This window comes from Oryctolagus cuniculus, chromosome 11 (assembly GCF_051225735.1).
Source record: "Oryctolagus cuniculus isolate XC-2025 breed Fujian yellow rabbit chromosome 11, ASM5122573v1, whole genome shotgun sequence".
NCBI classification, from domain to species: domain Eukaryota; kingdom Metazoa; phylum Chordata; class Mammalia; order Lagomorpha; family Leporidae; genus Oryctolagus; species Oryctolagus cuniculus.
In genome coordinates, this window is record NC_142877.1 from 83,866,179 (window position 1) to 83,889,975 (window position 23,797).

The 23,797-nt window shown below is 36.6% G+C and overlaps 1 protein-coding gene across 5 annotated transcripts in view; it reads left to right on the top strand.

The window, feature by feature from the left end:
• ACSS3 (acyl-CoA synthetase short chain family member 3) overlaps nucleotides 1-23,797 on the top strand; it is a 371,082-nt gene that overhangs the window by 68,602 nt on the left and 278,683 nt on the right. Inside the window, exon 1 of one of the 5 annotated variants that reach the window (XM_089307516.1) lies at nucleotides 13,823-13,890. The exons of the other annotated variants lie outside the window; for them this stretch is intronic. The gene's annotated coding sequence lies outside the window, so the exon portion shown is untranslated. Of the gene's footprint in view, nucleotides 1-13,822; nucleotides 13,891-23,797 lie in introns of those variants that run through there. 5 annotated transcript variants of the gene reach the window in all.

Here is a 23,797-nt window from a genome sequence, read left to right on the forward strand (position 1 = left end):
TGTCCACTGGTTTACTCCCCAAATGGCTGCAACAGCCAGATCTGAGTGAAGCCATAGCCAGGAGCCCAGAACCCCATCCTGGACTTTACATGGATGACAAGGACCCAAGTGCTTGGGCCATCCTTTGTTGTCTTCCCAGGTGCATTAGCAGGAAGCTGGATCAGAAGTGGAATGACTGGGACTTAGACAGGCATTCTGATATGGGATGCAGACATTGTAAGCGGTGACTTATTTTCCTGTTCTACAATGCTGGTCCTTATTTTTATTTTTAAGCAGAGTAGTAGAAAATGCCAGGGTTTCAGACTGGATCACAAGTTAATAGTTTAGGAGAATGCTGTTTATGGAAATGCAATGTGGGCTGTAATTGCAAGTATCATCTGTAATTTTTAATTTTATAGTAGCCATTTTTTAAAAAGTAAAAATAAAATAAAATAAGTAAAATTCTTTTTAATTAAAATATTTTATTTTATGTAAAAAAAAATTACAGAAAGTAGTTACAGAAAGGAGAAGCAGCAAGAGAAGAAGGAGGAGGAGGAGGGGAGGAGAAGAGAGATAGAAAGAGAGAAATCCTCCATCTGCTGGTTCACTCCCCAAATGGCCACAATGGTGGGCTGGACCAGACTGAAGCCAGGAGCCAGGAGCTTCATCTGGGTCTCCCCAGATGCAGGGACCCAAGTACTAGGGCCGTCTTATGCTGCTTTCCCAGGTGCATTAACAGAGAGCTGGGCCACAAGCAAAGCACTCAGGACTTGAACCAGGACTCCTTCCAGTGTTGCAGGTGGCAGCTTCAGAAACTACCACAATGCTGGTCCAAGATGGTAAAATTCTGTTTCATTTTTCAAATAAATTTGAGCTATAAAATTGTTCTTTTTTACATGGTACTATGTGATATTTTGATACATGTATACATGTCTAATCAAGATAAATATATATATATGTATAAATACATATATAGGATATAGTTTGGCAGGTATACTATCCCCCATGGGGTTCCAAGCTGGCTTCCCTCTAGGCTCTTCCTGCGGCTTCAGCGAAGTGGCGTAGGCTGCTGCGGTCTGGTTTCACCTCAGTTTCCAACGCTGGTGCATAGGCTCAGCTGCTGAAGTCCTGAGTTGTGGGTATCCACGCCCTCCATGTAGGCCCACCATGTCCCTCTAATTTGCATAGAGTTTCCTCTGCTGTTTTCTCCCTAACTCTTTCCTGAGACTGCACTCTCTCTATTTTTTTTAAACTATCTTCTCCTGGACTCAAGCAGTAAGCTCTCTCCCTACTCCTCCATCCTGGAAACTTAAATTTATTTTTTAAAAAGATTTATTTGTCCATTTGAAAGGCAGAATTACAGAGAGGCAGAGGTGGAGGCAGATGCAGAGGCAGAAGCAGAGAGAGAGAGAGAGGGAGAGAGAGAAAGAGAGAGAGAGAGAGAGAGAATGAGAATCTTCCATCTGCTGGTTGACTCCGCAGATGGCTGCATTGGCCCGAGCTGTGCTGATCCGAACCCAGGAGCTAGGAGCTTCTTCCAGGTATTCCACATGAGTGCAGGGGCCCATGGACTTGGGTCATTCTCTACTGCTTTCCCAGGCCATAGCCGAGAGCTGGATTGGAAGTAGAGCAGCCAGTAATCAAATGGGCACCCATATGGGATGCCAGTACTGCAGGCATTGGCTTTATCCGCTATGCCACATCACTGGCTCTGAAAAATTTTTTAATGTTAAGATTTAACATTTTTCCATATTCACTTTATATGTAGATACTATATATACATACACACATTTGCTGTGTTTTCTTTTTTTTTTTTTTTTTTTTTTTTTGACAGGCAGAGTGGACAGTGAGAGAAAGAGACAGAGAGAAAGGTCTTCCTTTGCCGTTGGTTCACCCTCCAATGGCCGCCGCGGAGGCGCGCTGCGGCCGGCGCACCGCGCTGATCCGGTGGCAGGAGCCAGGAGCCAGGTACTTATCCTGGTCTCCCATGGGGTGCAGGGCCCAAGCACCTGGGCCATCCTCCACTGCACTCCCTGGCCACAGCAGAGAGCTGGCCTGGAAGAGGGGCAACCGGGACAGAATCCGGCGCCCCAACTGGGACTAGAACCCGGTGTGCCGGCGCCGCTAGGCGGAGGATTAGCCTAGTGAGCCATGGCGCCGGCCTGTTTTCTTGAAAACAGGCATATTCATATCACAAAATGTGGGATTCATGCCAATGATAAAAAGTACAGAAAATTGTGTGTATTGTCATGTATATGTTATGACTCAATGAAGCAATAATTATATAATTATATATATATAACTATATATTATAATTATATAGGAACTAATATTATATCTATACAATTTTTATTGTCTCTATATACTAACTTTCACAAATAAGAGAAAATACATATTACTTGTCTTTCTAGATCAGGTTATTTCATTTAGCATAATTACCTCCAGTTCTGTCCATTTTGTTGCTAATGTCAGGATTTCACTCTTTTGTTTATGGATGAGTAGTTATTCCACCACGTATATATATCATATTTTCTTTATCCAGTCATCAGTTGATGGAAATCTGGGTTGATTCTATATCTTTGCTATTGGGTATTGGGCTGCTATAAATATGGAGTCTCTTTTATATGCTAATTTCACTTTTGGCGGGTTATATTCCTGGAATTATTTTTCAATTCTCATATTAATGTGATATTAATACAAAGTGAACAGAATCAACATAGTTCCCAGATACAATTCTAAGAATATAATGATAATGTAATATTGTGAACTCTAGGCACATTGTTGTCCAGAAATGTTTGAGAGTTTTTCAGGTTTTATAGTCCCTAAAAAAAGAAATCTTTGTGGCTTAAACAAGCTGCATGAATGATCTTTGTTATGGTAGAAAGGTAGTGGTATTAAACAGTTTTTTGCTTAATAGGAGAAGACAGTCATGGAACACACCATTTATGTAATTTTAATGTTAATACTGAGATTTAAAACACATTCTTATTGCCATTTGTTATGTTATCATTTCAAAGCTTAGGAAAATGATATATAGTATGCTACAATCTTTCCCATGTTTCATTTTCTCTATGTAATGAAATGTGAAAATGGCAAGGCAGTTTAAATGAACTCTGTGGGATCCAGGGACTGTGTAAAACCTCATCACAGCCAACCAGTAGAGCCTCTTAATCAAGAAGAATGTATGCAGAACACAATACTGCTGAATTTTGATCCAGGGGCTGGCAGACACAGAGCAGCAGAGAACTAGCGAAATTTAAAAATGAATTATAATCTAATTTTGATTGACTTTAAATGAGGAATGACGCAAAGAAAATCAGATGTTGACAGTTGTAATGTTTAGTCTTTTTGTTTTTAAAGTTTTCTCAATTAGTGCCCCAATACAAATGTTAGGCTAATCAAGAACATGCGTTTGTAAGTAAAAGATTTTTACTAGGGCAGTATTTGAGTCATAATGTAAAGATAAAGTTAGGCATAAAAATCAGCTCTGATTTTATTTCCCCCTTAATATTTAATAACTAACATTTTTGTTAAGCACCTACTATAAGTGCAGACTGTACACATAATATTAAGCCATATACCTAGGTGATTGATTCAACTTCTGGATAATGATTTGCGATGCTAGTTTGGTAAATGTGTCCCAGTTGATTATACTGGAAGCAATTTTACGTAATCAGCCAGCTGAGTGACTTCTCTCCACCTGGCATATTGCGTCTACTTTCTTCATCCTGCATCGGTCACAAGTGCCAAAAGGAGCTATGGCTCCAGCTGCCTGATGCGGATGCCCCTACCTACACTGTTACAGAGCTCCGTGCTTCGTTAGACATGGAGAAGCCCCTTAAATAGTAGGGCAACCAACTGTATTTGGGATCTTTATTTCCCAAAGTGCTATGTATGCTAGAAGATAAGGAAGAAAACTCGAGGCAGAAATGTCTTCTATTTTTCATGCGGAGTATTCTTGGCAGTGAAAGGCGAGTCCCAGCGAGGGTGGCTGAATGAAACACTGCCACTGAGGAGAATGGAGAAGCAACCTCTTACTAGCATTTCTGATTCAGTTTGCTGGCTTCTGCCTATTCCCAACCCTCAGAGCACATGCTTACCTCATCATTTCACTAATAATTTCAAAGCTGAATGGTGGACATGAGTTCACAGTCCACAATAGACTAATCTGTGTTTTCTGAGCAAATAGAAGTGAGGAGCTCAAGGGCTCCAAAGGAATGATGAAGAAAGGAAGACATTAATTAGCCTGATTTGATCAACACACATTATATACATTTTTTTGGAATTTCACACTGTATCCCAGAAATATGTAAAGTTATTAAGTGCTAATCAAAAAAACATCTTAACGTTTAAAAACGCAAAAACGCTATCCTGGTTTAGTCATTACACATTGAATCCATGCATGAAATTATCACTGTACCTCATAAATATGTACAATTAATAATAATAAAAATAGTATATTCAGAAATGAATCTAGAGTGCTAAGAACTTCACTCTTATTTTCTAGCTTAAGATTTTGGCAAATATTATGGTTCTATTTATAAGTCCTGAACTGTGTAATGCAATTTACAAATGTTCAACTCCAAACATTCTCTATTAGCTTTCTGAATGCCCCAGCACCTTATGCTTTGTAGACGCCTTCCCCATATCATTCTGGGACTTATTTCCTGTCCATTTTTTCCTGGGGACCTAGTACCTTCCTAGAATTTTTCTAGTAGCAGTGGCTACAGCATAAACAAAGCCAGATAACATCTCTGTCATCCTGAAGTTTAAATTCTAATATGAGAAAATAGACCATAAACAAACAAATAAGCAAAATGCTAGCTATCAGATAGTTACTATGGATGAAAATATTCAGGTTAAGGGGTAGGATAAGTTGGAGGTATACTTTAAAATGGGGTGGTAAGAAAAGATTTTGCCAAGCAGAAAGCATTAGAGTCAAGACCTGAAAGAAAAGGATCAAAATTTATAGATAACACAGTTAACTTATTCATGTTGTTAATAAGAAAGTGCATGACTGGGTTTGTGTGTCTGGAAGTGAGTGCATTAGTGAAAGCATTATAGAGATTAATATAATAAACATATTGTTTGAGAACATTTGACTGAAATATTCCATTTACTCTTAGAAGTAGATTTCATACAGTGACTGTAAACTGTTACGGGAGGTTGGAATAAAAACTGTGAAATAGGAATTTAAAAGAACACAAAATATGGTGTGCTCAAAATTGTAATGAAAATGCAGTGATGAAAGTTAACTAAGAAGAAGGTAGTGACTGTTTAAGGTAATGATGTATTTGTGAAGGTATAAAATATGTACGTATAAAATATGTATGCAATACCATATTATGAGACAGGTTAATCTTTCTTAATGTAAATATAAAATTATAATTTGTAGAGATAATTTGGCTACCTGGGGGAAAGGTTATGCAACTCTGATGAATAATATGGCCACATATGGTGACCACAATTTGGATAAGAGTAGATCTTGAGTATTGATCATTATTGGAGTCTACTTGCCAAAATGTAAAAACTAGGAACTTGATAATACTTTTTATTAAGATATTCAAAAACAGATATTAATAGACTTGTTTTCTTCATTTTTTTAAAATATTCTTTTGTACTCGAATACTAAAACCTCAAATTTAATTTAATCATGTATCCAAATTTGTTGAGACATCAGAGAAAATAGTTTAGCAGATCATATGAACAATAACTCCTTGCTAAAAAAGGATACTGTAATTTAGTTTTCTAAATATTGAAGATATTCAAATAGAAATATCACTGTTCTTCCTTCGATCCATTTATGTTCATCATTATCCTACAAAATGTCTTGCAATCCAGCTACCACTGTTGGTACAGTTCCCTAGGCATGAACTCAATTTAACTTTCATAATTTTAATCACACATTGAGTAGACCCAGGATGCCTGAACATTAATTAACTTAAAAGTAGATTAGCTGATGAAAAAGTTTAATTTAACATTAACTTCAGTAGTAAAGAGATACTATAAAAAGTATAATAATTTCAATGAGCAGAGACTTCAGTACAGAGAAAATATTCTCTCTGCCACAACAGATTTAAGTCACTATAAATAATTCACAAGTTATGGCTTAAAAAAGTAGCAGTGTTGTAATGAGTTATCTTCCCATTGCTCTCCTAGAAGCCATGCAAAGCCTCAAGGAGAGTGCGGTGGAGGGGCAATGTTCGTCATCTGCATCTTCTACAAAGCTAGCGTGCGTGGGAATTCTGCACACTATACGTACATATCATAAAAGCACATGGTACTTGTGGAAGCTAAAGGAGAAGATGCTAGGATCAAGACATTATAGGGAAGGACCGGCACTGTGACATAGTAGGTTAAGTCTCCACCTGTGGAGCTGGTATCCCATATGGGCGCCGGTTCGTGCCCCGGCTGCTTCTCTTCCAATCCAGCTCTCTGCTGATGGCCTGAGAAACAGTGAAATATGGCCCAAGTGCTTGGGCAGCTGTACTCACATGGAAGACTAGGAAGAAGCTCCTGGCTCGTGCTTCAAATTGGCCCAACTACAGTTGTTGCAGCCATTTGGGGGAGTGAACCACCAGATGGAAGACCTCTCTCTTTGTCTCTCTCTTTCTGACTGAAACTCTGCCTCTCAAATAAATAAGTAAAATCTTTAGAAACAGAAAGACATTTGTCTGACTGCAAACACAAGAGATATTCAGAAAGTCCATGGAAACGCATAATATGAAAAAAACTATGCATGGATATCAAATTCTTTTGTACAAAACACACTTATCTTTTAATTCCAAGTCCATGAATTTTTTTGAAGTACCCTAATATCAAACATTAGTAGGCAATAATTTCTCAGAATGAGAGAAACCTGTAGAATAGGAATTTGAAAACTTAATTAAAAAATTTCCAAAAGTATCCATTTGTTCAAATACAAGATAAATTATACATTAATAAAATTCTTCAATGTAAATAGAGGTGAGAACTTGCAGGATGAAGACAAACATGCTCTCAGAAGTAAAATAATCTGCCTCAAAAAGAACATTATTTTAAAAGGATAGAAGAATAAATTAATACATTATTCAAATAACAAATACAGCAGGATGAAAACAGTTTACAAAAAGTATGACACTGGAAATAAATAGATCTGAAACAGAAGAAAATTGATAATTTACAGATTTGTAGAAGGGAAGTATAATTTACAAACAAGTCAAAAAATTGTGATTTCTTTCTTTTTTATGGCTTGCTTTTTTGCTTCTGTGTGGAGGGTAAGGATTTGGATTGGGAGGAGGTATAGTAAAATAGAAGATAAACTCTCTATCAAATGCAAACATAAACAAAAATTTTAGACATAAGAAATACACATAAGATATTTTTAGACTACACTTAATAGATCTCTTAATTTTAAAGTATTATTAGATTTTATAATTTTCTTAAAATTTACCATTATTCATTCCAGAAGTAAAATAATTAAGTAAATTATAAATATGTCATCAATCATGGAGAAAATGAAAAATATATTTAAATTCTTTTTTAAATTGTTAAATTTATTATTCTCCTATTAATGATTTTTGTAGATGCACCTGATGCTATGTAATCTATGACAGAATAGAAAAATAGAAAGTTTTTCTAAGATTATCAGACTCAGCATATCCCTGAGATTAAAGAATTTTACTTTCTTATTTATGCAAACTTTTCTATGAATATGTAGAATAAAGGAATCTGTAATTGATGACAAATCTCACACCCTTTATGACCACAAAGTTCATCAGTGTTAACATTTATTCAAAGATAGACTGACATTAGGAAATAGATCAATATTGATATTAATTATTATTGGAAAGGCAGAGTTACAGAGAGAGAAGGGGAAAAAGAGATCAATACACAGGTCTTTCATCAGCTGGTTCACTCTCCAAATGGCCGAAACAGCCTAGGTTGGGCCAAGCGAAAGCCAGGAGCCAGGAGCCAGGAGCTACTTCTGGATCTCCCACATAGGTGACAGGGTCCCAAGCACTTGGGTCATCTTCTGCTGCTTTTCCAGGCACATTAGCAGAGAGCTGGATTACAAGTGTAGCAGCTGGAAATCAAACCAACGCCCATGTGGGATACTGGCATCGCAGCAGGTGGCTTTACCTGTTGTACGACAACTCCAGCCCTGAAAAAAGGTTTTCAAAATCAGATTGTGTGTTGCTGGTACTATGAGTTGGGATATGATGAACCTAGAAAGAAAGTCAATGCCTTCAGTAAGATGGAAATGGTCTTAAAAATATAAAGGAATCACCATTTTGTCGCATGGAGTAGCTTTAGAATAAGAGGAGCAGAAGAGAGAATGTGGAGTAAAACTCAGAGAAAGCACAGCCAATCTTGCGCTGTTTGGCTGTTTATTAACTTCTGTTGTTCGCCAGTGGCAGTTACAAGGCAGAAAGCATTGTATTGAAGTTTCCAAGAAAAATTTCTATTTTATTTACAAGTATACATCCTAGTTTTGGATATTAAGATAATTAAAATACATAATGGAAGGTTTAGGGCTATAATGAATTTTTGTCATGGCCAGAAAAACACACAGCAGCAAAATATTTCCTGTATCTCTTTCTCACTGGTCATAGTTTAAAGTTCATCCCAGAGAAACACATGCTAATGATTTTTTAAATTGTGTTGCATCTAGGAAAGAAAGGCAGGGATATTTAAGTATGTACATGTTATACCACAGTAATGTGTAATGTCTCTAAACATTACACATTAGGAAAAGTATTTGGATGCTTCAGGCAGTAATAAAATGCACTCATAAATCTTTCAAGGAAAATGATTAATTATTAAGAATTTCTGTTTGGATGTCGCGAATCTCATCCCTGTCCAAAGATTGACCTAATGTTAATAAAGTTTTGGGAAAGTAAAACAAATCAAAACCTCCAAACACCAGGAAAAAACAGAGCTGAGCTAGGAGAAACAAATATTGCAAAAGACAAATTGGAGATTGAAGTTTTGGTGGTGGAGATAATTGGTGCAAGCCTACTTATTTGTTAATTAATCACAAACATGGATTTTGAAAGAATTACTTATCAAGTATCTACCTCACATAAGATAATGTGATGTGGGACGAGAGGAATGAATAAAGCAGGTAAGAACAATACAGCCCCTTCACATTTTGGTATCCAAAATCTTCATTTTTGACAGTACAGATCTCTGGAATGAACTATCTGAGTTTTGACTTACTCGGAAAATGTCTTTATTTTATCCTTGTCATTAAAGAATATTTTTCTGGACCTAGAATTCTGACTTATTTTAGTATCACATAGATGTCACTCATTTTCTTTTATTCTGACAAGAAATTAGTCCATCCAATTCATATATATGAAAGTAAAGTTTTTTCCCTTACTATTTAGGATACTCTTTTTATCCTTGATATGCATTGGTGATTTCCTTATGATGTCCATGGGTATGCTGAGTTTGTATTTATCCTATGTGTAATTACCTTAGTTTCTTGTTTTACACCAAATTTGTGAGAATTTTTTCCAAAGGTGTTTCTCCGCTGTCATTCTGGATCTGTTTTACATGCACAGCGGAGCACCCGGTGTTTGTCGTGGCTCACTGGAGCTCTGTTCATCTTCATAGTAATCTTCCTCTCTATCTTCAGATTAGATGATGTCAAATGATCTGTGTTCAAAGTGATGGATGCTTTCTCCTGCTGTCTCCAATCTGTTGTTAAGCTCATTGGATGTATCTCTAATATTCCCTTTAAAGTCCTTGGCTGCTATTCGCAGTATCTTGGTCACCTCAGGGCTATTTCTATTGGATTTTTGGACATTGATAGAGGGTCACATTGTATTGTTTCTTTGAAGTCTAGTATATTGTCTATTGAATTCTAGACATTGTAGGACAAAGTTATATAAACTGCACATTCTGTTACCTTCCTCTGAATGAGTTTATTTTTGTCCTAACATTTAAATTTCTAATCATTCTTCTTGACCTGCTTGAGGACTTTGTTTAATTTTATACAGTTTTAACATGTGTAATATATATTGATTAAAATAGTACAGATGTATCATGGAATCCAGCTTAGAAAACCTTGGAAGAGACTAGAGAAAGAAAATCCCTCCCAACTGCTGCACTTTGAAAGAGAAGAAGGAAGGAAACCTGCTGCTCTTTCATTACGCATGAGGTCGAGTGCCATCCCCCAACACTGAAGCTTATCACCCTCCACCTCCTGTCCCATTGGAACTTTCTGGTTCTCTCATCCTTGTTATGTTCTACCAATACCCAGCAGTAGATACAAATTCATTATAAAACTCAGGTCTTGGGCCAATGCTGTTTTCTATGCCAGAGGTACTCTTGTAGCTGGTATTTTTCAAACACTACTCCTTCTTATAACTTGTCCTTGGTCTATGAGGCAAAGTTAAATCCTATATCCTGAAGATCTTCAACAATTTTTCACCCCTGTATTATAGGTTTTATCTCATCACCTCTAGAGAAATTCTTCTTGAGCGTCAATTCATTGATTCAACAATTAACCTGTTATATAAGGCTTTGCTCTGGGAGTTTAGCGTACAGTGATGAGAATAGTAGACGTGATTTGTGTTCTTAGAGTCTACTGGGTGTTTTGTGAGATCTTATCTTGATTAGAAGCACTGATTAAAGACAAGAACCTTGGAGCTAGATTGCCTTGTTTGAAAGCTGTCTCTACCATTGGCTAGTTGTGTATTCTTCAACAAGTTAATTAAATTCTATGCATCTCATTTTTTTCTACTTACTAACTGTAGGTAATATTTCATAGATTTTTGTGAGAATAAAATGTGTTAAAATGTATAAAGTACTTATGCAAGAATTCAATAAATATTTAATATTAGGATTTCATCTCTCTGATACTTAGCATGATGTCAAAATATAGATGGCATATATTACTGAATATAGTAGTCTATATACTATTAATGAATTAATATAATTCTGGATTTAAAAATACAAATTATGCATTGAAATTTTATATTGATTATTTTATATATCATATATATGATTATTTATATGTCATATAACAAGTTCTGGCTAGAAATATTACAAATAGAAAGTGCACTGTACTACTTTATTAATATAATAATAGAATTCACCCCTTTTCTTCTGATATAATCATTAGCTTTCTTATTCTCTCATTATTTTTTTCATACTCTGCTTCATTAAAATCCTAGAATGTGACAGTCATTTTCATCAGGGATTTACAAGCTAGATGGGAAAGTGATAATATGTATTTACTTATATACAGTAAAATCTACTATACAGTGAGTACCAGAGAAAATAAATGAAAGCATACACAAGCTACTTTAGCATGTACTGATTTGAAGTATATGAAATTGCATTTACTGATTTTAGTTATTCAAAAGGCAATTTCATATTCCTCAAAAACAATAATAGGTAATAAAAATGTATTCCAAGTATCTGAGTAGTGTCTGTTTTTTTCTTTTCTTTTTTCCCCCCAAAGATTCCTTTTATTTAATGAGTACAGATTTCATAAGTACAACTTCAGGAATACAGTGATTCTTCCCAGCATACCTGCCCTTCTACCCATACTCCCAAACCCCTCCTCTTCCTTCTTCTCTTCCCAGCCCCATTCTCCATTAAGATTCATTTTTAATTAACTTCCTACACGGAAGACCAACTCTATATAAGGAAAGATTTCAACAATTTGTACACACATACTAAAAATTGAGAACAAGTTTTACAGTTAATTCTCATAATACAACTCATTGAGGACAGGGATCCTGCAAAGGAAGTAAGTGCACAGTGACTCCTGTTGTTAATTTAACAATTATGTATGATGTCAGTGATCACCCAAGGCTCTTGACGTGAGCTGCCAAGGCTATGGAAGCCTTTTGAATTCACAATCTCTGTCAGTATTTAGACAAGGCTGAAAGCAAAGTGGAAGTTCTCTCCTCCCTTCAGACAAAAGTACATCCTACTTTGACGGCCCCTCTTTCCACTGCGGTATCTCTTACAGAGATCCTTCATGGAGGATATTTTTTTTTTTTTTTTTGCCACAGTGTCTTTGCTTTTCATGCCCGAAATGCTCATGGGATTTTCAGCCAGACCAGGAAGACTTAAGGGATGATTATGAAATCAAAGTGCCATTTAAAGCAGTTGTCATTCTATACATCTGCTTTGAGTGTGGAGGAATGAGAAGGCCATGCCAAGATGGCCGCTGGTAAGCGAGCGTCAGTTACTCATGAATGGCTTTGAAACCCACCTGGCAACGGAGTCTGCCTGGCAACAGGCTGTGATTGGTTGGGGGCATAGACTGCCCCTTGACCGGATTGGCTGGTCTTGGCTATATAAGCTGTTGTACTAACTGAAATAAATGAGTCTGCGGGCTGCTTGCCTCAAGCCCACTTTCACCCAACTCCCAGGGTCTGTGTGGTGACTCCACACCTCTTGCCCCCACCATGCTCCTCCTCTCAGAAACGAATCCACTGCAACATTGTTGAGAAATCAACGGCAACATTTGAGGACTTCTTCACATGTTAGAACATTCCCTCCTTTTTAGTTCTATTATCATTACCAGACATTTGATCTTATTTATAAGATCCCTTTAATACTTAATCCTATCTATATGCTCACTTTAACACTTAATATGGTCACTTTGACAGTTAAATAGCATTTTTACCACCCAGCTTAATGGGATTTGGGGTCCCATGGCAAATTTTTAAACCCTACCCTTAGAAGTAAGTCTATAGTAATGTATGCAGAACTATACAGCTTTACAGTTACAAACGTCCTCCTCCCTCTCCTATTCCCACTCTTATTTTTTACTGACATCTATTTTCAATTGACTTTATACACATATAATTAACTCTATGTTAAGTAAAGAGTTCAAATAGTATGAAGAAGAAGAAAAATGTTCTTCAACAGTCAAGACAAGGGTTGTTCAAGTCATTGCTTCTCCAAGTGCCAATTTCACTTCTGCAGATTTCCTTTTAGGTTCTCTATTAGTTATCACTGATCGGGGAGAACATATGGTATTTTTCCCTTTAGGACTGGCTTATCTCACTAAGTATGATGTTTTACAGATTCATCCATTTTGTTGCAATTGACCAGATTTCATTTTTTTAACCATTGTGTAGTATTCCATAGAGTATATATCCCATAATTTCTTTATCTTGTCTTCAGATGACTGACATCTAGATTGATTCCATGTCTTAGCTATTGTGAACTGAACTGCAATAAACATGGGAGTGCAGATAACTTACTTGCTGATTGCATTTCCTTGAGTAAATTTTTCCTATTTATTTGATGAAATAAGTCGTTAGAAAAAGAATCAATTAGGGGCCTGCATAATGGTGTAATGAGTCAAATTGTTGCCTGTAGTACCTTTATCCCATATAGGTGCTGGTTTGATTCCTGGCTGCTTCACTTGTGATCCTGCCCCCTGCTAATGCATCTGGGAAAGCAGGGAAAATAGCCCAAGAGCTTGTTCCCCTCTACCATGTGGGAGACCTAGATGAATCTCCTGGCTCCTAGCTTCAGCCTGGTCCAGCCCCACATGTTGTGACCATTTGGCAAGTGAACCAGCATATGGAAGATCTCTCTGTCTCTTTCTCTCTGTCTGTAACTCTGCCTTTCAAATAAAATAAATCTTAAAAAAAAAAAAGAAGGAATTAGATCTGAAGAAAAGGTAAAGACGTGGGAGCAAGTTTTTTTTTTTTTTTTTTTTTTTTTTTTTCTGACTGAAGCAGTGATTCTGCAAATGTGGTTCCTCAATTTTAGGTGAAATTAGAAATTAATGTCCAGAAAACATGTAACCTGAAGAAAGAGTAGTTATGGATTTTTTTAAAATAATTGTTTAATTTCATTTACTTTATTTTTCCTAGAGTATCCAACTCTGTGAAATTATGGCATGGGAAGAACAGGATAGCTCAAGGCAGAGTATTTTCAGCTAATGAAGTAAGCCTTTTAATAATTACTTAAATTTTACAGACCTAATAGTCACTTCAAACATCTGAATCTAAATTTTACATGACATTTCCCTGAGGTGATTTCTACTTAACATAACTTCTAGAAGTCTAAGTGACTAAGCTGTTTTTTTTTTTTCATTTCTGTGCTGTAAAGCATTGGAATATTATCTGTTAAGTGGGCAAAATTAAAATTTGTTTTCTTCCTCTACTTAGATAATCCATTTACTGAAATGCAACAACATACATTCGAGGAGTCAGTTCTTGGTTCAGAGTAATTCACCATGAATAGGAGGACAAACGAGCTTCAGGACACTCAACATAGGACACTCAACTGAATGAAATTAAAAGCACTGTGTAAATTTATTTTTTTTAAGATTTCATTTATTTATTTATTTACTTGACAGCCAGAGCTACAAAGTGAGAGGGAGAGTCAGAGAGAGAGGTCTTTTATTGTCTGGTTCACTTCCCAGATGGCCGGATAGCCAGGGTTGAGCCAGAATGAAGCCAGGATTTCCATTCACCACTAAGATTCATTTTCAATTAACTTTATACACAGAAGACCAACTCTATACTAAGTAAAGAGTTCAACAATTTGCACAGAAAAAACAAACCAAAACAAAACAAAACTATTCCTTGACAGTAGAGACAAGGACTGTTCAAAGTCATTGCATCTTGAAGTTAATTTCACTTTTTTAAAGAAACTTAACACTAAAGAAGCACCGAAGAATGATACATCTTTTGTGAGCGCCTAGAAATAAATATAATGCAACTATTAGAGGACAGAGGTCCTGCATGGGAAGTTAGTGCACAGTGACGCTTGTTAATTTAACAGTTAACACTCTTATATATAATGTCAGGGATTACCCAAGGCTCTTGACATGAGCTGCCTAGGCTATGGAAGCCTTTTGAATACACAGTCTCCATCAGTATTTAGACAAGGCCATAAGCAAAGTAGAAATTCTCTCCTCCTTTCAGAGAAAAGTTCCCCATTTTTTGATGACCACTTCTTTCCACTAGGGTCTCACCCACCGAGGTCCTTCATGAAGGACATTTTTTGCCACAGTATCATGGCATTCCATGCCTGAAATGTTCTCATGGGCTTTAGCCAGACCAGAATGCCTTAAAGGCTGATTCTGAGGTCAGAGTTCTATTTAAAGCAGTTGTCATTTTATGAGTCTGTTCTGTGGAATGCTTCCATGTTAGAGCATTCCCTCCTTTTTAATTCTATTATTATTTCCATCCACTTAATCCTATCCATATGATCACTTTAACACTTAAGATGGTAATTTCCACACCCAGCTTAAGGGAATTTGGGTTCCCATGGAAAGTTTTTAAACTATACCCTTAGAAGTAAGTCCATAGGAAGTATGCAGAACTATACAGCTTTACAGTTAAAAACATCATACACTTCATAATTACAACTTTAGGAACATGGTGATTCTTCCTACAATGCCCACCCTCTCACTCACACTTCCACTCCTCTTCCTCCTTCCTCTTATTGCACTCTTATTTTTTACTAAGATCTGTTTTCAATTGACTTTATACACATATGTTTAACTCTGTTAAGAGTTCAACAAATAGTATGAAGAAGAAAAAAAAAACTATTCCTCAGCAGTCAAGAAAAGAGTTGTTCAAGTCATTGCTTCTCAAAGTGTCAATTTCACTTCTACAGATTTTCTTTTAGGTGCTCCATTAGTTATCACAGATCAGGCAGAACATATGGTATTTGTCCGTTTGGGAATGGCTTATTTCACTAGGTATGATGTTTTTCATATGCATCCATGTTGTTGTAAATGACCATTTTTTTACCACTGTGCAGTATTCCACAGTATACATATCCCATAATTTCTTTATCTAGTCTTCAGTTAATGAGCATTTGAATTGATTCCATGTCTTAGCTATTGTGAATTGAATAGCAATAAACATGGAGGTGCAGATAACTCTTTCATATGCTGCTTTCACTTCTCTTGGGTAAATCCCCAGGAGTGAGATGGCTGGGTCATATGATAGATCTATATTCAGATTTCTGAGGTAACTGCATACTGTCTCCCATAGTGTCTTTACCAGTTTACATTCCTATCAACAGTGGATTCGGGTACCTTTTTCCCCATATCCACACCAGAATTTGATGTTTGTTGATTTATTTATGAAAATCATTCTAACTGGGATGAGGTGAAACCTCAATTTTGGTTTGATTTGCATTTCCCTGATGGCTAGTGATCCTGAGCATTTTTTCATGTGTCTATTGGCCATTTGGATTTCTTCTTTTGAAAAATGTCTGTTTAAGTCCTCTGCCCATTTCTTAATTGGGTTATTTGTATTTCTGTTGTGGAGTTTCTTAACCTCTTTATATATTCTGGTTATAAATCCTTTATAAGTTGCATAGTTTGAAAATAATTTCTCCCATTCTGTTGGTTGCTTCTTGACTTTACTGAGTGTCTCTTTTGCAGTACAGAAGCTTCTCAATTTGATGTAATCCCATTTGTGCATTTTGGCTTTGATTGTTTGTGTCTCTGGTGTCTTTCCCAAGAAATATTTGCCTATGCCAATGTCTTACAGGGTGTCCCCAATGTTCTCTAATAATTTGATGGTATCAGGTCATAGGTTTAGGTCTTTAACCCATTTTAAGTGGGTTTTTGTAATGTGTAAGATAGGGATCTTCATACTTCTACATGTGGAAATCCAGTTTTCCCAGCACCATTTGTTGAAGAGACTGTCCTTGTTCCAGGGATTGATTTTAGCTGCTTTGTCAAATATAAGTTGGTTGTAAATGCTTGTATTGATTTCTGGCATTTCTATTCTCTTCCGTAGGTCTTTGTATCAGTACCATGCTGTTTTTATTTTAACTATCCTGTAGTATATCTTAAAATCTGGTATTGTGATGCCTCTGATTTTGTTTTTATTGTATAAGATTGCTTTAGCTATTTGGGGTCTCCTGTGTTTCTATTTGAATTTCTTTATTTTCTTTTTTTTTTTTTGACAGGCAGAGTGGATAGTGAGAGAGAGAGAGAGACAGAGAGGAAGGTCTTCCTTTTTGCTATTGGTTCACCCTCCAATGGTGGCCGCGGCCAGCGTGCAATGGCCAGTGCATCACGCTGATCCGAAGCCAGGAGCCAGGTGTTTCTCCTAGTTTCCCATGCGGGTACAGGGCCCAAGGACTTGGGCCATCTTCCACTGCACTCCCCGGGCCATAGCAGAGAGCTGGCCTGGAAGAGGGGCAACTGGGACAGAATCTGGCGCCCTGACCGGGACTAGAACCCAGGGTGCCAGCACCACATGTGGAAGATTAGCCTATTGAGCTGCAGGACCGGCCTCCATTTGAATTTCAGCATCATTTTTCTATAACTGAGAAGAATGTTCTTGGTATTTGGGTTGGTAATTCATTGACTCTAAATTGCTTCCAGTAGTATGGACATTTTGATGATATTTATTCTTCCAATCCATGAACATGGAAGATTTTGCTGGTGTTTTTTTTTTTTTGGGGGGGGTATCTTGCTCTATTTCTTTCTTTAATGTTTTGTAATTATCATCATAGAGATCTTTGACATCCTTGGTTAGATTTATTGCATGGTGTTTGATTTATTTTGTAGCTATTGTAAATGTGATTGATATTAGAAGTTCCTTCTCAGCCATGACATTGTATGTATATACAAAGGCTATTCATTTTTGTGTATTGATTTTGTATCCAGTGACTTTACCAGCTTCTTCTTTGAGATCCAGTAGTCTCTTAGTGTAGTCTTTTGGATCTCCTATATATAGAATCATGTCATTTGTAAATAGGGATAGTTTGACTTCCTCCTTCCCAATTTGTATCCCTTTGATTTCTTTTTCTTGCTTAATGGCTTTGGGTAAAACTTCCAGGACCATATTGAATAGAAATGGGGACAGTGGACATCCTTGTCTTGTTCCGGATCTCAATGAGAATGCTTACAACTTTTTCCCATTCATGATGATGCTGGCCATATGTTTGACATAAATTGCCTTAATTGTATTGAGGAACGTTCCTTCTATACTCATTTTGCTTAGAGTTTTCAGCATGAAAGTGTGTTGTATTTTATCAAATGCTTTCTGTACATCAATTGAGATAATCATATGGCTTTTGTTCTTCACTTTGTTAATGTGATGTATCACATTGATTGATTTGCAAATATTGACCCATCCCTGCATACCAGAGATAAATCACATTTGGTCCAGGTGAATGATCTTTCTGATGTGTTATTGTATTCAATTGGCTAGAATTTTATTGAGGATTCTTGTGTCTACATTCTTCAGGGAAATTGGTCTAGAATTCTCTTTCTCAGTTGTATCTTTTTCAGGTTTAGGAATTAAGGTGAGCTGGCTTCATGGAAAGAATTTGGGAGGATTTGCACCCTTTCAGTTGTTTTGAATAGTGAAGTATTGGAGTTAGTTCTTCTTTAAATGTCTGGTAGAGTTCAGCAGTGAAGTCATCCAGTCCTGGGCTTTCTTTGTAGGGAGAGTCTTTATTATTGATTCAATTTCCATCTTGATTATGGGTCTGTTTAAGTTTTCTGTGTCTTCATGGCTCAATTTATGTAGGTTGTATGTTTTTAAGAATCTATCCATTTCTTCTTGGTGTCCCAGTTTATTGGCATATAGCTCTTTATAGTAATTTCTGATAATTACTATTATTTCTGTGGTTTCTGTTGTTACATTTCACTTTTCATCTCTAATTTATTAATTTGGTCTTCTCCTTTTTTTGATTAGATGGGCCAATGGTGTATCAATTTTGTTTATTTTTTCAAAAAAACAGCTCTTTGTTTTGCTGATCTTTTGTATTGTTTTTCTGGTTTCAATTTTGTGTGCTTCTTTTCTTATTTTAATTATTTCTTTTCACCTACTAGTTTTTTGTTTTGTTTGCTGCTGTTTTTCTAGATCCTTGAGATGCATTGATAGCTCATTTATTAGATGCCTCTCTAATTTCTTGATGTAGGCAGCAATTGCTATAAACTTTCCTGTTAATACTGCTTTTGCTATATCCCAGAAGTTTTGATGTGTTGTATTGTCATCATCATTTGCTTTCAGAAATTTTTTTATTTCTCTTTTGATCTCTTCAGTGACCCACTGTTCATTTAGGAGCATGTTTTTCAGTCTCCATGTGTTTTTATATGTTCAATAGATTCCTGAGTTGCTGATTTCCATCTTCATTTCATTGTGATCTGAGAAGGAACATGGTATGATTTTAATTTTTGAATTTACTGACACTTGCTTTATAGTCGATCCTAGAGAAAGTTTCATGCACTGGTGAGTAGAATGTGAATTCCACAACTGTAGGATGGAAAGTTCTGTAGATATCTGTTAGGTTCATTTGGTCTATAGTGTTGAATATCTATGCTGTTTCCTTGCTGATTTTCTGTCTGGCTGATCTGTCCATTGCTGAAAATGGGGTACTGAAGTCCCCCAGTGCTATTGTATTAGAGTCTATGCTTCCCTTTATATCCTTTAACATTTCTTTTAAATAGCCAGGTGCCTTGTAATTAGGTGCATATATATTTATAATAGTTATGTCTTCTTATTGAATTGATATCTTAATCATTACATAGTGCCCTTCTTTTAAAAGTTTTTGTGTTAAAGTCTATTTTGTCTGATATTTGGATGGCTACATGAGCTCTTTTTTTTTGTTTCTCTTAGCGTGGAATATCTTTTTCCATCTTTTCACTTTCATTCTACATGCATCTTTGTTGGTGAGATGATTTTCTTGTTGGCAGCAAGTAGATGGGTTTTATATTTTAATCCATTCAGCCAATCTGGGTCTTTTAAGTGGAGAGTTGAGGCCATTTACATTCAAAGTAATTATTGGTAAGTACTTTTCTCTGCCACTTTTCCATAAATATTCCTATTTTTTACTTTGAATTTCCTTTGTACTTTTACTGAGAGATTTTTATCCTTTACCTTCTTTCACAGTGATGACCATGTTTGTGTGTTTCTGTGTGCAGCACATCCTTAAGCATCTTTTTTAGGGCTGGATGGGTGGTGACAAGTTCTTTGAATTTCCATTTGTTATGGAAGATCTTCATTTCACCTTCATTCATAAACGAGAGCTTTGCAGGGTATAGTATTCTGGGTTGACCGTTTTTTTTCTCTTAAGACTTTGAATATATCTCACCCTTCCCTCCTAGTATGTAGAGTTTCTGATGAGAAGTCTGCTGTGAATCTAATTGGAGATCCTCTGAAAGTAATCTGGCGTTTCTCTCATGCACATTTTAGAATCTTTTCTTTATGTTTTACTGTGGAGAGTTTGATTACAATGTGTCTTGCTGTAGATCTTTTCTGCTCATGTCTACTAGGACTTCTATGTGCTTCCTATACTTGGATATCCCTTTCTTTCTCCAAATTAGGGAGGTTTTCTATTATTATTTCCCTTAAATGGCCCTCCAATCCTTTCTCTCTTTCCATGCCTTCAGGAACTCCTAAAACCTATATGTTGGATTGTTTGATTGTTTCCTATAGATTCCCACAAGTGTTTTTAATTTTCTTATTTCTTCTTATCTTCTAAATTGTTTCTTTTGCTTCACTGATTCTGTTGTAAATGCTTTCCACCATATTTGTTATTCGTTCTATTGAATTCTTCATTTCCAAGATTACATTTTGCTTCCTCTTTAAGATCTCAATTCAAGGGAGAATTTCTTTCATGTCATGTACAGATTTCATTACCTCATACATTTGCTTCTCACTACTTCTAAGTAATCCTAGATCAATTTTTTGAAATCCATTTCTGGCACTTCTTCAAACTCTTTATCTTTACAACAAAGTATTGAAGTGTTGTATTCTTTTGGGGTGTCTTATTGTGTTCCTTATTGTTTCTTGAATTGGTGTATTTATTATTTGGCATTTGTGGAGATACTCCTTGGTTTCTTTGTGTTTTTTGCTATGGCAGCTTTTATCTTTGGACTTTGTGTGAATTAGTGGAGTGTCTGCTTTCAGGGAATACCTAGAGGTGTGTGGTGGATGTGGCCAGAGAGCTCTGTTCAGTTCTTTAGGGTGAAGGGGGTGTTGAGGTGACACCCAGGTTGGACATGATAAATCTGGTTTTTTTTTTGTTTTTGTTTTTGTTTTTGTTTTTTTATTAAGAGAGGAGGTTTTTCTGTTCTGTTGGCATAGAATCAGCTCATTTACTCTCCTCAAAGGAGAGCAGTGCTTGGGTGCTTGCCCCAGTGTGTATATTATCCATCTGTACTTCCACAAGGACCACACAGGGATCTGTTCAGTCCTTAGAGTAAGAAGATTCCCCAGCAGTGTCCCTCACCAGGGAACCAAGGAGCCTCAGCATGTGGAGCCTCCCACAGTGACTGCCCAAAGTCCCAGCCAAACCTGAGCCTTTGCACACAGCCTCAGTGTTTTCACAGTCCTGACACACAGGCCTCACACAGACACAGTCACGAGTACCCAGACACCTGTCAGTTCTCCCCACCAAACTCAGAATTCTATGCTCTACTGGTTCCTGGGTGTGGACCAGAACTGGTGCACCTGTTATGTATGTCCAAAATGGTGCCTGGTCTCTATCATCTTGTTATAGGAAGCAATTGCAGGGTGATCAGGGAGAGCAAAATGTGCCCCCCTCCTTTTTTCTCCTCTACTTTGGCAGGTACACTATCCCCCACAGGGCTCCCAGCTGGATTCCCTCCAGGCTTTTCCTGCAGCTTTATTGCCAGTGGCTTGGGCTGCTATAGTCTGGATCACCACTCTCCAAAGCTGGTGTGGAGGCTCTCGGCTGCTGGGGTGCACACCCCCACGTAAGTCTGATGCATCCTTCTAATCTGCATGGAATTTCCTCTGCCCTTTTCTCCCTGACTATTCCCTGAGACTGCACTCTCTCCACTTGTTTTAAACTATCTTCTCTTAGGCTAGAGCAGTAAGCTCCCTCCCTACTCTGCCGTCTTCATCCAATCTACCTTACAGATTTTAATCCTAGTCCTGAAATAATTAAAAATAAATCTGCTCGTTACTGATCACTTTGGAAAAAAAAAATCAAAGAGCCTGGAAAATTCATGGTATGGTCATCTCTGAATTGGGATTTAAGAGACTTTTGTTCACCAATTGGAAAATGAAATTTAGATTAGATTTTTATTATCAGCTCTGAAGTTTATTGATACCAAGTTTAGATTCACAAACTGCTCTGAAACTACTGTAACACTGGCTTAATAAAAAACACAAAGATTATATTTTCTAGAAGTTAGGCTATTTATTTTGTTATCTGTAGTTTACCTTCATTCTGTACATACTTCTGTATTTACAGGGAAAAAAAATTTTTGTATGTATAAGTGTCACCAAGCTATAACAGAGTGCAGAAGGCATGCCCGGGGAAAGCCTGGAGACTTCCCTGCTGGGGGAGCTCCTCCATATGGTGGTGCTTCCTCAGGGCCCGCCATTAAAGAGGTTGTTAAGCCAACCCCATGTAGATGTGGTGTTGTTCCACACAGTAAAAGATGGAAGGACCCAAATTTGTAGCAAATTCTATGGCAGTTTTAAAGTTCCACTGCTATAGTAAATTCAATACTTGAATATATAACATGTGCACAGGGAAACTAAATAACTTTGCACTTTGTAAGCCCTGTATCTAAGTGGAAAATGGTATGTCTTAAATAACGCTGTATTAAAAACTGGCAAAAAAAGAGAAATGTTTAACTAAAAACCTTGGCAAAAATAATGAAAAGGAGATGTAACTATTTGCTCTTGAGTAACTCAAGAAAGAATTAAAAGTATCTTCTTTTCCTCTGATTGAAATAGCTTTCAGCTAATTCCACTTACAAAAAATATATTTGCACAGAATCAGTTATAGGCAAATCTGTCAACAGTCTCTAGGAAGATATCTTGCCACAACCCAAAAGTTTGATTTAGGGTTCCTTCTTGCACTGTCCTGACATCTTTTCAACCAAGGCTGTTGTTCTTTCTCCCTATGGCTTCTGGCCTTGATCCTCAATTCTTTTCTATGGGACATCAAAGTGCAGTTTAAGCTATGACTGTAACCAATGAGTGATATGTAGATTTTAAAAAAAAATCAGACTTCTATGATTTTACCACTTAGGCTTAATGAATGTTTTCATGTTGATTTCAGATCATTCTTTTTTCTAAAGAATAAAATGATTACAGATGAAGTTAAAGCCCTCTGCACATCTTATTAATCATTCCACTCCACAGGTACTCGATATAGGTGATTATACCCTTCTACATTCAGATACGTCCTTATGCATTATATTGAATTGTTTTGGGTATTGTAAAATTTTATATATCATAATGTACACATCATTTTGAAACATTTATTCAATACACTGTTTCTGAAATCTATACTTCTATGTATACTTTTAATTCATTTTAAACTGAACAATAGAATTTCATTGTATGACTATAAACAATGTTGAAATCTTTACTTAATGTATGCTAAACTGATCTTCTGTATATAAAGAGAATCGAAAATGAATCTTGATGAGAATGGAAGGGGAGAGGGAGAGGGAGTGGGAAAGGGGAGGGTTGCGGGTGGGAGGGACGTTATGGGGGGGAAGCCATTGTAATCCATTGGAAATTTATATTCATTAAATAAAAGTTAAAAAAAATTGACATTAAAATGCATTCCACTATTAATGGACATTCATCTGGTTTTCAAATTTGGTATTCTTTTTTTTCAACTTTAATAAATATAAATTTACAACTTTTGAATTATAGCAGATTTTCCTCCCATAACCTCCCTCCCACGCACAACCATCCAATCTCCCACTCCCTCTCCCATCCCATTCTTCATCAAGATTCATTTTCAATTATCTTTATATACAGAAGATCAACTTAGTATATATTAATAAAGATTTCAACAGACTGCTCCCACAAAGACACACAAAGTATAGAGTACTGTTTGAGTAGTAGTTTTACCATTAATTCACATAGTA